Raw genomic sequence first — 17,821 nt, 5'->3', positions numbered from 1 at the left:
TGATCGGCGATAGGTGCGGAACCTATTAAGGGACGTTAGGGGAGTCAGGATGACTGTCATATCTGCTTAGGGGTCTCCACTCCCCCTTTCCCTAGTGTTTGGGCTCCCTTCTCCTCTTCCCATCGTTGTGCACTTAGTCTTTCCCTCACCTTGCGTGACGTATGGAAAATAATCAGACCTCACTCGGATGATATCCGAATGCGGTCCAATTTTCACGGACTGTCAGAATGGAGAAGATTGAGAATTTTTTTTTTATTCTCCACATCCGAGAAAATTGGATTCCGCTCTAATCAAAGTCTGATCATACTTTGATCAGAGTCTGATTAGTATGATCAGAGTCTGATTAGCATGATCAAACCGATTTTCTCTGATGAGAAAAAACGGTAATGTGATCACAGCCAAACACTAAGAAAAGATTTGACTCGGCACGATCATTAAAAATGGAAAGCAAGGTGCTGCTTGAAACGCTGCCAAAGCCCAGATTATAAAGTGGTGCGCTAATCAGGGGTTGAGGTGTAGTTGGACTAGCAGGCACGAGACACCTGGTCCTGTAGTGATAATCTTCTGATAAAACCTCAAACATTGATTGTATTGAAACACCGACACACAGCCTAGTAAGTGACACATCAATGGAATCAGAATATCTGTCCCTACATAATGCTGCTCTCAGATTTCATAGCAAAACCTGCTGACGGATTTCATTTAACCCCTTCCTTACTCTAAAGAGCTCTGTATAAAATTGAAAAAAAAAGTTGGGGCTGGTGCCAAATAAAGGGCACGATGATTCGTAAAACTAACATCCAAGTCAATAGAGCCTGGAAAAAAGTAAGGAAAGCGTTTCAAAGGGCAACAAGTCATAAGACTCATGGGGTGTTCTTCCCATCTTCCTATGTCAGCTGCTCATCTGATACTGTTGTGTGCAGGACACAACACCTGTACCAGCCTTTGCATGTGAGTGCCCCTAATACCCCCTACTGGAATCCAAAGGGCCAGTGGGCATGAGAAGTATTGAAGCAACTGTGAAGCCGAGCTGATTGTAGAAGACAATGCTAAGATTTTATCGCTTTATTAGTATTTCAATGCATTTTAGGGTCTTCAGGATAATTACTGACAAAGAAATGGATACGATCCTGAAACGCGCTATTATTTCCATTTAAATCGGAACCACGTCATCTAAGATCTTCTACAAGCAGCGCGGCACGATCCAGCCTTCACAACTGCTTCTATGCTAATATTATATACAGGAAATAAAAGGGATTGAAAATCGGAAATTGGAAAGATTCAATCAATACTGGGCAATGTTTTGAGTAAAAAAAACTGACCTGAAGAAAAGTATCAGCAGAAATACAAGATGGGATGGTGGTAAATGCAGAAATCTAAAGTGGGATGAAAGAAGAGGTCAACAAGTGCAAATGAAGGGATCAGCACAGAATCGGAGACTTTCTTGTATCGGGTCACAAAAGGTGAAAAATAAGGAAAGATTCTGCATTCTATAATTGTCATGTGCAGGAGATACCAGTGTAGACACTAGAGATATGTAGACACCCGCTTAAGAACGGAGTCATTATTTATGACTAAACGCGTTGTCTGGTGAAAAGAAGTAATCACATATCTTTAAGTAAGGTTCTAACGTGTAGATCGCTGCGGGTTCCAGGGTTTAGATCTTCACCGGTCATCAGAATAGGGCAATTTCATCCTCAATGGGATGGAGCGGAGGTGCGCATGTCCAACCACTGCTTCATTCATTGTCTATGGGGCTGTTGTAAAGAGCCGAGCGCAGTAGCGGTAGTCAAGCATGCGCGCTGCTCCATTCTAACAAGGATAAAAGTGCCCCGTTCTGAATGTCTTAGAAGTGGGATCACCACTGATTTACAAGTTTTACAAGTTTTCACCTATCCTGTAGATATGAGATGACTTCTTTTTAAAGAACAACCTAACATAAGTCTTTACTTTCATTGAAAAAATATTGGATGCATGTTGTAGACTCTTAAAACAAAGTCTCTCATCCCCAAAATGCTAACTCAACCACTTCTACAGATATGTCCTGGACTTAGCTTTTAGTGTTGGTTTCTATTCTTTTTTTTTAAGCGCCCTTCGGCTAGATATCGAGCCATGGTCATTTGGTGGATGAACGATCGATCTTGTGAAAGCCTAGATAGCTCCACCAGGGTCTTCTTTGTTAACTTGATAGTATCAAGCCATTGGGTTTGCTGGTCTAACTCTTCGCCTTGTTCCTTCTAATTAGTGGTTTAGTTGGCATAAAATAATTAGTGTTGTTGCCTGTTCTCATGGTGTCGTTGCCTGTCTTCATGGTGTCGTTGCCTGTTCTCATGGTGTCGTTGCCTGTTCTCATGGTGTCGTTGCCTGTCCTCATGGTGTCATTGCCTGTCCTCATGGTGTCATTGCCTGTCCTCATGGTGTCATTACCTGTTTTCATTGTGTCGTTGCCTGTTCTCATGGTGTCGTTGCCCTGTTTTCAAGGTGTCGTTGCCCTGTTTTCATGGTGTCATTGTCCTATTTTCATGGTGTCTTTGCCCTGTTTTCATGGTGTCATTGCCTGTCCTCATGGTGTCGTTGCCTGTCCTCATGATGTCGTTGCCTGTCCTCATGGTGTCGTTGCCTGTCCTCATGGTGTCATTGCCTGTTCTCATGGTGTCGTTGCCTGTCCTTCATGGTGTCGTTGCCTGTCTTCATGGTGTCGTTGCCTGTCTTCATGGTGTCGTTGCCTGTTCTCATGATGTCATTGCCTGTCCTCATGGTGTCGTTGCCTGTTCTCATGGTGTCATTGCCTGTCCTCATGGTGTCGTTGCCTGTCTTCATGGTGTTATTGCCTGTTTTCATGGTGCCGTTGCCCTTTCCATTGGTGTCATTGCCCGTTCCATTGGTGTTGTTGCCTGTTCTCCTGGTGTCGTTGCCTGTCTTCATGGTGTCATTGCCTGTACTCATGGTGTCGTTGCCCTTTCCATTGGTCTCGTTGCCCGTTCCATTGATGTCGTTGCCTGTTCTCATGGTGTCGTTGCCTGTCTTCATGGTGTCGTTGCCTGTTCTCATGGTGTCGTTGCTTGTTCTCATGGTGTGGTTGCCTGTTCTCATGGTGTCGTTGCCTGCTCTCGACGCTGGCTCCTGTTTGCAGTACAGTAACGAGCGGCAGATGTAGACAGGAGCCAGAGATGAGAGCAATGACAGTGCAGCTGCAGTGTCCACGTAGAGCCGCTGATTGAGTTCAGCCTTGTCAATCAAGATATGAAACATTACAGCTGAGCTTGCATTGTGTCATGTCTCTCATCACTGGCTCCTGTCTGCAGTACAGTACCGAGCGGTGGCTGCAGACAGGAGCTAGTGATGGCAGCTAGCAGTGACATTATGTATAGCCACAGACTGAGTTCAGCACTGTCAGTCAAGATATATAGCACTGCAGCTAAGCTCACGTGGTGCCATTTCCGGTTTGCATCACTGGCTCCTGTCTGCGGCCACCACTCGGTACTGTCCTGCAGATAGGAGCCTATAATAACACTATGAGAGTTCGGCTGCGGATTGGTGACATGACTGTATAAGTCCTTATCTCCCAATACAGATGATATTTTTAGGTAGATATCCGATAAAACCCATGAGAAATCTGATGTAGAAGGCGCATGCAAATCAGGCTGGGAGTGCACTGTAGGCGTGTCAGTGCACTTAAACTCTTTCTTCATGCCCCTGAGGATCTTCCAGCCTGATGTGCATGCATGTGTCTTCTTTGCTAGATTTCTCATGACTGGTACATTGGATCGATCTCTACAAAAAAGGTATAATTTTTTTTTGGGGGGGGGGAGTTAAGCATCTATTCATCAATACACTACTTCTATATGTAGAAATGTGTTGACAGGTTTCCTTTAAGCTTAGAGAAATATTCCCTAACACAGTAATTATTTCTGTAAAGCAGACAACCCCTTTAAACCTTGTTTCCCCGGTGCTGGGCTCCTGCGCCCCAGCTCCTGACCATGTCCGCTTCTGTTGATGTGACGCGGGATGTCAGTGTGTGTCATCTTGTATACTGTTCATGTGCGGCTTATTTTCTGCTGCAGTCTCTGCTGATCCGTATATGTCAGTGCACATTTACTCTGTGGCTCCATTGAGTTGTCGTTATTTGCTGGGATAATCATTGTGCCATTATTTATTATGCTAATCAGAGCGCGCTCGGTCGTCAATATGTGGCAGGGTCCAAAATAAAACCTGATTCTAGATTTCTTCTCGCAGTTGACCGACTTAACTCTGATTTGACTTATTTCTGTACGAGGTTTGTTAGATATTAACCTCAGATATGAGAATGTGTCACAGGTAAGTAGACAATTGTCACTTGTAAATAGTGTTGAGCCACCCCCGTAGTGTTCGAGTTCGGTTCGGTTCGTCGAACACCCGTGTGTTCGCCGAACTGTTCGTCGAACTGTTCGTCGAACAACTTCGAACACCATTAAAACCAATGGCAGGCAAACAAAAACACATAGAAACACATAGAAAACACCTTCAAAGGTGTCCAAAAGCTGACAAACTGCTCAGAAGACACAACTAACACATGGAAAAGTGACAAGTACATATAGTCATGCGAAAAGAAAAGAGGTGGAGGAGTAAAAGGAGGGGGAGACACAGATATAGGCATGTCATGCCCTTCTAAAATCCAAAAAGTGAGAAGCCGACACGTTCAGTCCGCTCCTGCCCGTGCCACCTCCGCGTCGCCGGGTTTGTGCCAGAGCCGCGGTGAACCCTGACGGCCAGCCCCCCTCTCCCAATACTGGTGCCTGCCCGCTGGTGGGTCGAGCGAGCCCCCCTGTGGTGGAGGCAGCTCTAAGCTTTTTAATTTAAATTGTCTCTCTAATTTGAATGAATACACTTTAAATCCATTTACAAGGATCTATTGGAGGGCAAGTCTCATGCCAGCAGCCGCGTAATTCCAGCTCCAGTAGCGTCCACTAAAGCTGCTGCAGTTAAAAAGCTTTTATAAGGATCGAGCTCGGCTGTCCACCGCAAGGCATCCTACTGCCAGTCCCAGCCCCTATGCCTTGGGGTGCCTCCTGATGCTCTTCACTGAGTATCCCGTGGTCCTGAAGCATTTCCTTTGAAAAAATTAAGTGTCCAAACTACAGGTGGTGTAGCTTGCTTAACAGCCGGGATAATCCGCTGACTAGCAGACACTGCTACTAGGCACAAAGTATTTCCTGGGCTAGATGCAGTTAAAAATTTGTAATTAGATACTCTCGTTGGATGCTGAGAAAGCATTCCATAGAGTCTCTTGGCACGCCATATATGATTCTCTTAAAAAGCTTGGGGTAGGGGTCTAGGGGACCCTTTTATAGCCAAAATCACGGCCCTGTATCGCAATACGTCACCTAGGCTGAAGATAAATGGAACTGTAGCACCCTGAGGGCTCGGTTGCTACAGAGGTATTGCACCTCACCCAGAGGTGTGATATCTCACTCTCAGGTAAGGATGTAGTGTGGATCAGGACCCGACACCTGCATGCATTACACCACATTGCCGTGGGGCAGGGCGACCAATATGCCCCTGAGATGGGCACGACAGTCCCTGTCCCTGGCTGGAGTGGGGGGAGGGAACACTGAGGAAGGGGAACCCTGTAGTGCAGGAGCAGGGAGGAAGCAGTTCCTGGGTGCATTGAGAAGGGAGTATAAAAGGTGGGCACCATCTTAGTTCAGTGCAGAGAAGTCTGAGCAGAAGTGGCAGGGAGCAGGGGCTCTGCATGAGCTCTGCTCCGGAGGCGGGCCTAGTAACAGAGGCCCAGGCCTGGAAGAGGGAGAAGGAAAGAAGAGGAGCGGAGAAGGCTCCAGGAATGAGGAACGAAGGGATCCCAGGGGTGCGGACGGGTGAGTCGCCACCGCACGCCCGAATCCACCTGCGTGGAGGGGTCAGGCCAAAGGGGGAGACCGGTCCCCGAAACTAGTGGAGGCAGGAAACGACCCTCAGCTAGAAACAGGAGGCTGTGACATTTTATGTGGCGCAGCCCCTCGCTACACCCGCTAGGAAGGCACCACATAGTGTCAGGGAAACTGGCGCCAAGTTTACCAAGAGGAGGCCCGAGGCAGCCGGACAGAAGGGTTGGTAAGAAAGGCCAGACAAAGGACACACAAAGGGGGTCCTGTGAAGCGCTCCAAAGTTATCTCGGAGTTGTCTGAGCCCCTCACCTGGTGAGCACAGTACGACGTGGGCAGCCGTTACCTGCAGACGTGGTCTGGATAATAAGAACTGTGAGTAAAGGCCCTGGACTGCATCACTGACTCCGTGTCGTTACTGCTGCTGCCCTGCACCATCACCCCCATCCTCCGCATACACTGCCCTGAGGCTATACTCCTCCCGTGGGGAGTTATGCTACGCTCTGCTGCACCCACAACACCAGCCTCAGCGGTCTGCCCTGGAGCGGCGGTTCACTCTGACCGCAATCCACGGGTGGCGTAGTCGGACATTTAAACATCAAAACCACATAAATAGTTCCGCCACTGGTTTGACCGCCCTGAGCCACGGAACCGGGTCGCCGCCACAGAGACTACAACCACCAGCATCCACCAAAAAGGGTCCGGCTCCGGGTGTCCCAAGGCCCAGGGGGCGCGTCAGAACATTTTCATCACCTTTCACAATCACCAATGGGACAAGGCAGGGATGTTCTCTGTCCCCTCTCTTATACATCCTAGTGACGGAGCACCTGCTCTCATCAATTCGCCATAACCCCAATATTAGGTGGATTGAGGTGGGAGGCACCGAGTACAAGTGCTCTCTATTTGCTGATGATGTCCTAGTATATATCACTCAATCACATATATCCATCCATGCTGTTATGGCTGAAATAGATCACTTTGTTACATGGTCAAATTTTAAAATCAATGCAGCGAAGTCTGAGGCCCTCGATGTCTCCCTCCCCAAATCCATATAGGATTCCATCCAGTCCAACTTTCCCTTTGCCTGGCCCTCACAGGGTATCAAATACTTAGGAATTCCTATTCATAGAGACCTCTCCCATCTATGTTATCTTAATTTTGGGCCCTTTATTGAACAACTCCATACAGACCACGGTTGGCAAGTTAGAACTGAAAGATTCACTACGTGAACCACTGGTGTTTTGTGGAAAAGCACATGTACACTGTGTTCCAAATTATTATGCAAAAAGTGTTTAGGAGTGATAAGGGAAGAATTTGTTTGTTTGTCAGTTAAACTCATTGATGGTGATGTGTGTCAGGGCTCTTTATATCACTGTAAGCAATTGCAGACACCTGTGCTAATTAGTTTGGCAGGTGTGTCCAATGAAAGGCAAGACTACTTAAGAAGGCTGTCTCACATTATTAAGCAGCCTACATTTTCTGCCAAAATGGGAAAGAAAAAGGATGTGTCGGCTGCTGAGAAGCAACAAATTGTGGAGTGTTTAGGTCAAGGCATGACTACAATCAACATTGTGCGATGATCAGGATGAAGTGTCTTGGCAATCAAGAAGTATGTAGCTGATTCACAGTACACACGTGTGCGTGCTGATAAGGGCAAATTGAGGACTCTTTCCTACAGGCAATTACGTCAGGTTGAAAGAGCAGCGGCAAAAAAGCCTTGTCATAGCAGCAGACAAGTTTTTGAAGCTGCTGGTGCCTCCAACGTCCCCCGAACAACAAGATGCAGGGTCCTTCAGAGGTTTGCAGCTGTGCATACGCCATCCTGTCGACCTCCTCTATCCACTTCACACAAGCAGAAACGGCTCCAGTGGGCCAAACATTACATGAAGACTGATTTCAAAACTGTTTTGTTCACGAATGAGTGCCGTGCAGCGCTCGATGGTCCAGATGGATGGAGTGGAGGATGGCTGGTTGATGGACACCCCACGCAAACACGGCTACAGCGCCAACAAGGAGGAGGTGGAGTAATGTTTTGGGCTGGAATCATGGGGAGAGAGATTGTCTGCCCCTTTAGGATCCCTGAAGGCGCTAAAGATGAACTCCATAATGTATGTGGATTTTCTCAAACAGCACTTCCTGCCATGGTTCAAGAAGAAGAACCGTGTATTTCACAGCAAGATCATTTTTTTGCATGATAATGCACCATCTCATGCTGCGCATAAAACATCTGCATCTCTGGCTGATATGGGCATAAAAGGGGACAAACTTATGGTGTGACCCACATGCTCCCCTGACCTCTACCCCATTCAGAACCTTTGGAGCATCATTAAAAGGAGTGTCTATGATGGCGGGAGGCAGTTCACATCTAAGCAACAGCTCTGGGAGGGTATTCTGTCCTCATGCAAAACAATTGAAGCAGAAACCATCCAAAACCTGACAAATTCAATGGACGAGAGAGTTCAGAAGCTCCTTTCGAACAAGGGGTCCTATGTGAAAATGTAACATTACCTAGAATAAAGTTTTGAGTTGAAAACTGTTTGATTTCAGTTTATAACAACCTGCTAATGCTTATAATTTCAAAAATGACCATTTTTTTGGTCTTTATTAAAATGAAAAGGTTGATCGAAAAGTTTGGGGGATCTAAGAGTGTGGCAACCCAGTAGTCATGATTACTTCGAATTCTGACAATATGAGGGTCATGCTGCAGGTAGTGCAGCAAGAAGGCACTTATGTGTCTTGCGCATCTCGGAGCCCCAAAATTATTTTCCGGGCTAGATGCAGCTAAAAATTATTATTAATTTTAAATCTGGTGAAGCTTTAGTATAGATGGCCTAATAGGATCAGTGCTGCACACTGCTACAAAGCCCAAATTATTTTCCAGTCAAGATACAGGTAAACATGATTAGTAATTTTAAATCTGGTGGAGCTTATTATAGATGGCCTAATAGAATCAGTGCTGCACACTGCTACAAAGCCCAAATTATTTTCCAGCCAAGATACAGATAAACATGATTAGTAATTTGAAAGCTTAAAACGGTTGGTAGGGTGATTTTAACCAATCATCAAGCTTTTACTCTCCCCAGGATGACACAGAAGTAGAAAAGTCGTTTCGGATCCATGATTTGTTCATCTTTATGAACGTGAGTCTGTCTACATTATCAGTGGAGAGCCGCGTGCGCTTATCTGTCAGCACACCACCAGCAGCGCTGAACACACGTTCAGACAGAACGCTGGCTGCGGGGCATGACAAGATCTCCAAGGCGTAAGTGGCTAGCTCCGGCCATTTATCCAGATTGGAAGCCCAAAAAGAGCAAGGGTCCAGTGACACAGTCATGGCTTCAATGTTTACTTGGAGATACTCCTGTACCATCGTCTCTAAGCGTTGACTATGTGTCAGACTTCTTGTCTCCTGTGGCCTTGCAAAGGATGGGCTAAAAAAGTGGTGAAATGATTCCGCAAAATTGATGTTACCAGCAGATACTGTGGTTCTGTTACGGTTTGAGTGCTGAACACTTGACGGTCCCACGGTTGGCAAGTTGGAACTGTGAGATTCACTACGTGCACCACTGGTATTTTGTGGAAAAGCACATGTAAGATTCTGCAACAGTCTCTGCTGATACTCCTGCATGCGTGCATCCCTTTCTATGGCAGGAATAATTTCTGCAAATTTACTTTTGTACCAGGGATCTAACAGTGTGGCAACCCAGTAGTCAGGATTATTTCTAATTCTTACAATTCGAGGGTCATGTTGCAGGTAGTGCAGCAAGAAGGCACTCATGTGTGTTGCGCATCCAGGAGCACCAAGTCCCTGTTGTGTTGGTGGCGAGGTAACAATCATGCTTCCTTCCTCTGTCCTCTCCCCCCAACCTCGCACAACAGAAATGTGATCAAGGTCTCCCTCATCTGATGAGTCTTCCATCAGTTCGTCCTCCACTTCTTCCTGGGCTCCTGCACCTTCCTCACTAGTTTGGCTGCTACCATGCGCCCTGGTAAAACCATCTCCCCCACCCTCACATGCCTGCCGCCTTGGTGCTGCCGACCGTCTGGACCTTGCAGATGTTAGCCCTTCCGCATACAACTCCTCCTCCTCTACTTCCTCCACCTCCTCTTGTGCCACCACCTGACTCCGAATTATGTTTAACATGTGCTCCAGCATGTAAATCACCGGAATAGTCATGCTGATAATAGCATCGTCAGCACTAAACATCTTCGTCGCCATTTTAAAACTGTGCAGAAGGGTGCATAGGTCCCTGATCTGAGACCACTCCTCCAGCGTGATTTGCCCCACCTCTGGATCTCGTTGGCCCAGGCTATACGTCAGAACGTATTGCACCAGGGCTTGTCGGTGCTGCCACAGTCGCTGCAACATGTGCAGAGTTGAATTCCACCGGGTAGGCACATCGCATTTTAGCCGGTGAAGTGGCAGGCCCAACGACTTCTGTAGAGATGTAAGTCGCTGAGCTGCGGGATGCGAACGGCGGAAGTGAGCACACAGCGACCGTGCCCTCTGCAGAAGGCCATCTAGTCTGGGATAGTGGGCTAAAAATTGCTGGACAACCAGGTTCAACACGTGAGCCATACAAGGCACGTGTGTGACATTGCCCCGGCGAAGGGCCGCACCCAGGTTTGCAGCATTGTCGCACACGGCCTTCCCTGGTTTCAGGTCCAGTGGAGACAACCATTCATGAAATTGGTTCTCCAGAGCTGACCACAACTCCTCAGCTGTGTGACTCACATTTCCCAGACATTTCAATGTAAAAACCGCCTGATGACGTTGAGCCCTACTGCCAGCATAGTAAGGAGGTGTGCAGGATCCCTTCTGCGCAGTTAGAAAGCTTGTGGCATGACCAGACAGGCTTTGGGTGCAGGTGGAAGACCGAGAGGAGGTTGAGGAGGCAGAAGCAGTGGAGGAACTTTGACATAAAGAGGATTGACGCACAACTCGTGGGGACGGCAAGACTTGGACAGCAGCCCCTTGTCCTGCTGTCACCAGAGTTACCCAGTGCCCAGTCAGCGACATGTAACGCCCCTGTCCATGCCTACTCGTCCAAGTGTCTGTGGTGAAATGCACCCTGTCACACACAGAGTTTCTCAAAGAAGCGGTGATGTTGTGTGCGACATGCTGGTGGAGCGCAGGCACACCTTTCTTTGAGAAGTAGTGCCGACTGGGCATCTGGTACTGGGGCACTGCGACGGACATATGGTCTCGAAAATCCTCTGTGTCCACCAGGCGGAAAGGCAGCATTTCTGTAGCCAAGAGCTTGCAGATGGTGAAATTCAACCTCTTAGCTTTCTCATGGCTAGGAGGAAATGGTCTTTTACTTGTCCACATCTGAGGGACCGAGGGCTGGCTATTGTGCTTAGACGGGGTTGATAAGGGTGTCCCCGGCAAACTGCCGGTCTGTGAGGAAGATGCAGGCGGACATGTTAGGTTGCCTTGATCCAAAGGTGGTGCTATCGATGTCGGACAGCGCTCAACACCAGCTGGTGTTACCACCTCCAAAGAAAATGATGACCTGCCAATCACGCTGGCTGTTGCGGGTAAAGAGGTGGCAGGTCTGCGCCCCAAAACAGATGTGACTGCTGTTCCCCCAGTCACAGAGGATGAAGAGGCCGCGGATGCACAAGATATGGCAGACGGTGGTTGGCCCGGCCGGCTAGGCCGCATTGTAGCACACTGAGCTTCCCACTGCAACTTATGCTTCATGTCCATGTGCCGGTTCATGCATGAAGTACTCAAACTATGTATTTTTTGGCCTCTACTTAGCTTTTGCTGACAAATGTTACAGATAACACGAGTTGGGTCATCTTTATCGATCTGAAAAAATGCCCAGGCTATGCAAGGCTTAGCACCCATGCGACCTGAAGAGCCACCACGACTTGTGGTGAGAGGCAGAGTTGTGTTTGAGGATGCAGTTGTTGACGTGCTTCCAGTACTACGTCTCTGTCCAGGAAGGCGCAACCTGACCTCGTCGTCACTAGCATCTTCCTCCACCTCCTCTGCTGACCTCATCTCTTGGCTGACTGTGGGTTGACAGTAAGTGGGATCTCCAACCTCATCATCATCACCCTGTGCGTTATCACACCCGTCGTCCTCAGAGCCAACCTGTTCCTGCCCTGACAAAAAACTAAAGTTGTCGCTCCAATCAGGTATTTGAGTCTTATCATCGTCTTCCTCATTGTCTCCACCAACAGGAGTTACAGTTTGGGAATGAGGGTCTACATTATGGTCAGAACCTTCTGCGTCTGGTCCTGGATCCGACTCATAAAGATTCTGGGCATCAGTGCAGATCATTTCCTCGTCTGGATTCACAGAAGCGCTGGAGTCGACCTCTGATTCCCAGGCTATAGTATGAGTAAACAGCTCTGCAGACTCAACCATCTGTTCTACCTCATACTCAGACGGGCAGCTGGAGATTTGGGAGCTGTGAGGAAGCAAGTGCGATTGGGGTGACACCTTTGAGGACTGGAGTATTTGTGATGTTGAAGTTGATGTGGAGGAGAGCCCACTTAAAGGAGCACTTGATATCCGTTGAAGCACCTGCTGTTTTTGTGCCTCATCTGGAATTTGTAGCGATTGGCGTGGCCGTAAGAAAGGGATCTAATCACATTGTCCGCTAAAAGAAGTAGACATTTTAGTTTGGCTGGAAGATGGTCTTTCTTCTGCAGATGTTACTGTTGCTTTAACACCTACCCCACGGACACAACCTTGTTTCCCCTTCCCAACACGCCTATTCCCCTTTCCACCAGCAGCAGGCCTTTTTCCACTCATTTTGGTGGTTAACTAATTCACAACTCTGGAGTTGTTTGCACAAAAAAACAATGGATGGGAACCGAGCAGAGCTGAGTGGCCAAACTGTGGTATTAGGCCAAAACTATTGGCTGGGTTAGATGCAGAAAAAAATTATATTCAATTTGCAACCTGATGGAGGTCAGTATAGATGGACTAATACAACAAGTCCCACACACAGCTAGAAGCCCAAATATTTTTTCAGAGGTAGATGCAGAAAATTTTTTTATTCAGTTTGCAACCTGATGGAGGTCTGTATAGATGGATTCATAGAACAAGTCCCACACACAGCTACAAGCCCAATATTTTTTCAGAGGTAGATGCAGAAAAAATATATATTCAGTTTGCAACCTGATGGAGGTCAGTATAGATGGACTAATAGAGAAAGTCCCACACACTGCTAGAAGGCCAAATATTTTTTCAGAGCTAGATGCAGTCAAAAAATTATTTTGAATTTGCAACCTGATGGAGGTCAGTATAGATGGACTAATACAACAAGTCCCACACACTGCTAGAAGCCCAAATATTTTTTCAGAGGTACTGTAGATGCAGATAAAAATTATTTTTAATTTGCAACCTGATGGAGGTCAGTATAGATGGACTAATACAACAAGTCCCACACACAGCTAGAAGCCCAATATTTTTTCAGAGGTAGATGCAGAAAAAAATTATATTCAGTTTGCAACCTGATGGAGGTCAGTATAGATGGACTAATAGAACAAGTCCCACACACAGCTAGAAGCCCAAATATTTTTTCAGAGGTACTGTAGATGCAGATAAAAATTATTTTTAATTTGCAACCTGATGGAGGTCAGTATAGATGGACTAATACAACAAGTCCCACACACAGCTAGAAGCCCAATATTTTTTCAGAGGTAGATGCAGAAAAAAATTATATTCAGTTTGCAACCTGATGGAGGTCTGTATAGATGGATTAATAGAACAAGTCCCACACACAGCTAGAAGCCCAAATATTTTTTCAGAGGTAGATGCAGATAAAAATTATTTTTAATTTGCAACCTGATGGAGGTCAGTATAGATGGACTAATAGAGAAAGTCCCACACACTGCTAGAAGGCCAAATATTTTTTCAGAGCTAGATGCAGATAAAAATTATATTGAATTTGCAACCTGATGGAGGTCAGTATAGATGGACTAATAGAGAAAGTCCCACACACTGCTAGAAGGCCAAATATTTTTTCAGAGCTAGATGCAGATAAAAATTATGTTCAATTTGCAACCTGATGGAGGTCAGTATAGATGGACTAATAGAACAAGTCCCACACACAGCTAGAAGCCCAAATATTTTTTCAGAGGTACTGTAGATGCAGATAAAAATTATTTTTAATTTGCAACCTGATGGAGGTCAGTATAGATGGACTAATAGAGAAAGTCCCACACACTGCTAGAAGGCCAGATATTTTTTCAGAGCTAGATGCAGATAAAAATTATTTTTAATTTGCAACCTGATGGAGGTCAGTATAGATGGACTAATAGAGAAAGTCCCACACACTGCTAGAAGGCCAAATATTTTTTCAGAGCTAGATGCAGATAAAAATTATATTCAATTTGCAACTTGATGGAGGTCAGTATAGATGGACTAATACAACAAGTCCCACACACAGCTAGAAGCCCAATATTTTTTCAGAGGTAGATGCAGAAAAAAATATATTCAGTTTGCAACCTGATGGAGGTCTGTATAGATGGATTAATAGAACAAGTCCCACACACAGCTAGAAGCCCAATATTTTTTCAGAGGTAGATGCAGAAAAAAATATATTCAGTTTGCAACCTGATGGAGGTCAGCATAGATGGACTAATACAACAAGTCCCACACACAGCTAGAAGCCCAATATTTTTTCAGAGGTAGATGCAGAAAAAAATATATTCAGTTTGCAACCTGATGGAGGTCTGTATAGATGGATTAATAGAACAAGTCCCACACACAGCTAGAAGCCCAATATTTTTTCAGAGGTAGATGCAGAAAAAAAATATATTCAGTTTGCAACCTGATGGAGGTCAGTATAGATGGACTAATACAACAAGTCCCACACACAGCTAGAAGCCCAAATATTTTTTCAGAGGTAGATGCAGAAAATTTTTTTATTCAGTTTGCAACCTGATGGAGGTCTGTATAGATTGATTATTAGAACAAGTCCCACACACAGCTACAAGCCCAATATTTTTTCAGAGGTAGATGCAGAAAAAAAATATATTCAGTTTGCACCCTGATGGAGGTCAGTATAGATGGACTAATAGAGAAAGTCCCACACACTGCTAGAAGGCCAAATATTTTTTCAGAGCTAGATGCAGACAAAAAATTATTTTGAATTTGCAACCTGATGGAGGTCAGTATAGGTGGACTAATAGAACAAGTCCCACACACTGCTAGAAGGCCAAATATTTGTTCAGAGCTAGATGCAGATAAAAATTATATTCAATTTGCAACCTGATGGAGGTCAGTATAGATGGACTAATAGAACAAGTCCCACACACAGCTAGAAGCCCAAATATTTTTTCAGAGGTACTGTAGATGCAGATAAAAATTATTTTTAATTTGCAACCTGATGGAGGTCAGTATAGATGGACTAATACAACAAGTCCCACACACAGCTAGAAGCCCAATATTTTTTCAGAGGTAGATGCAGAAAAAAATTATATTCAGTTTGCAACCTGATGGAGGTCTGTATAGATGGATTAATAGAACAAGTCCCACACACAGCTAGAAGCCCAAATATTTTTTCAGAGGTAGATGCAGATAAAAATTATTTTTAATTTGCAACCTGATGGAGGTCAGTATAGATGGACTAATAGAGAAAGTCCCACACACTGCTAGAAGGCCAAATATTTTTTCAGAGCTAGATGCAGATAAAAATTATATTGAATTTGCAACCTGATGGAGGTCAGTATAGATGGACTAATAGAGAAAGTCCCACACACTGCTAGAAGGCCAAATATTTTTTCAGAGCTAGATGCAGATAAAAATTATGTTCAATTTGCAACCTGATGGAGGTCAGTATAGATGGACTAATAGAACAAGTCCCACACACAGCTAGAAGCCCAAATATTTTTTCAGAGGTACTGTAGATGCAGATAAAAATTATTTTTAATTTGCAACCTGATGGAGGTCAGTATAGATGGACAAATAGAGAAAGTCCCACACACTGCTAGAAGGCCAAATATTTTTTCAGAGCTAGATGCAGATAAAAATTATTTTTAATTTGCAACCTGATGGAGGTCAGTATAGATGGACTAATAGAGAAAGTCCCACACACTGCTAGAAGGCCAAATATTTTTTCAGAGCTAGATGCAGATAAAAATTATATTCAATTTGCAACCTGATGGAGGTCAGTATAGATTGACTAATACAACAAGTCCCACACACAGCTTGAAGCCCAATATTTTTTCAGAGGTAGATGCAGAAAAAAATATATTCAGTTTGCAACCTGATGGAGGTCTGTATAGATGGATTAATAGAACAAGTCCCACACACAGCCAGAAGCCCAATATTTTTTCAGAGGTAGATGCAGAAAAAAATATATTCAGTTTGCAACCTGATGGAGGTCAGTATAGATGGACTAATACAACAAGTCCCACACACAGCTAGAAGCCCAATATTTTTTCAGAGGTAGATGCAGAAAAAAATATATTCAGTTTGCAACCTGATGGAGGTCTGTATAGATGGATTAATAGAACAAGTCCCACACACAGCTAGAAGCCCAATATTTTTTCAGAGGTAGATGCAGAAAAAAATATATTCAGTTTGCAACCTGATGGAGGTCAGTATAGATGGACTAATACAACAAGTCCCACACACAGCTAGAAGCCCAATATTTTTTCAGAGCTAGATGCAGAAAAAAATTATATTCAATTTGCAACCTGATGGAGGTCAGTATAGATGGACTAATAGAATGATGCTATGCCCAAAAGATTTTACTTCACTAGGTGCAGTAAAAAAATTGGTATTCTATACACAGGTGGTATATCTTGCAACACAGATAGGCTACTCCACTGACTAACACACTCTGCAATAGGCCAAAAAGGATTACCTTTGCTAGATTCAGCCAAATGCTGTGAAAAAAACTTGCACAGCACTGGCACAGACCTGCCTGGCAAAAACTGATAGGAACTGATGTAACCTAGTCCTGAAAAGGACTCCAATTACAATTAGTCTTTACTCCCACAATCTATTTATTTAAGAGCACAGACCTGCCTGATAAAAGTCGTAGGAAATGCTGTAACCTAGTCCTTAAAAGGACTGCAATCACAACTATTCCCTACTCCCAAGCTATCTGTAGATTTGTGCGAAAATTGGCTTGAAATTAACAAGGTATAGCGCACACAGCAACAGCGGTGCCGTCTAACACGCAGCTGCAGCAGTGAGAAAATGGTGACGACGGGGAAAATGGCTTGGTCTTATAGGGCAAGGACATGTGACATACACTGCCAATGACACATGCCCTTGCTTGTGTGAAAAAAAGCACTTCGCTCCGTGTGTGCGCTGCTGATAGGCTGACAGATTGCACCTCCCCACTGTAAATGCGGGAAAGAGAAAAAAAAAATGGAGATCTTCATTGTTCCTGCAGAGATCCATCCCCTGCCCCTCCCCTCACCCCGCTGTACACTCAAACTGCGTATTAACATTAATTTTCATCATTACTGAGAAAAAATCCAGTTATGATTTTGGTGCACGAACAGTTATCGAACATAACCTCGAACAGCCGAATTTTTCTCAAATTGTTCGTGTTCGCGGAACGGCTCGAACACCGCCCAAAACAGCTCGAATTTGAGATTGGCGAACAGTTCGAGTAGAACAACGCTCATCTCTACTTGTAAATTGGAAATCCTCCATCCTTTCTAGGGTAAAGGCTGCACCTCTACATAAAATCTACATACACTTAGACAATACCAGGTTATCCTGCTCTATGATGGTACTGGGATAATATAACCTAGTGAGATTACTTCTAATAATAGTATTTCTGGACATTACATAAATTGTTTTCAGTACTTTAAACCAGTTTTTCCCTCTGAAGGTCATTTTCTTTCATTTTCAGTCCTCTCTGAGCTAGTGAGTGTAGACTAGCTGCTATGAGGTCACATAAAGACATGAGGGCAGTGGCGTGAATAGAAATCACAGGGTCCCATGGCAAAAATTATAATTACCATCAGCC

The sequence above is a fragment of the Phyllobates terribilis genome, unplaced genomic scaffold (genome assembly GCF_046119375.1).
Source record: "Phyllobates terribilis strain yellow unplaced genomic scaffold, ASM4611937v1 Scaffold_7__3_contigs__length_470593459, whole genome shotgun sequence".
Lineage (NCBI taxonomy): Eukaryota > Metazoa > Chordata > Amphibia > Anura > Dendrobatidae > Phyllobates > Phyllobates terribilis.
Note: the sequence above shows the minus strand (reverse complement) of the source record.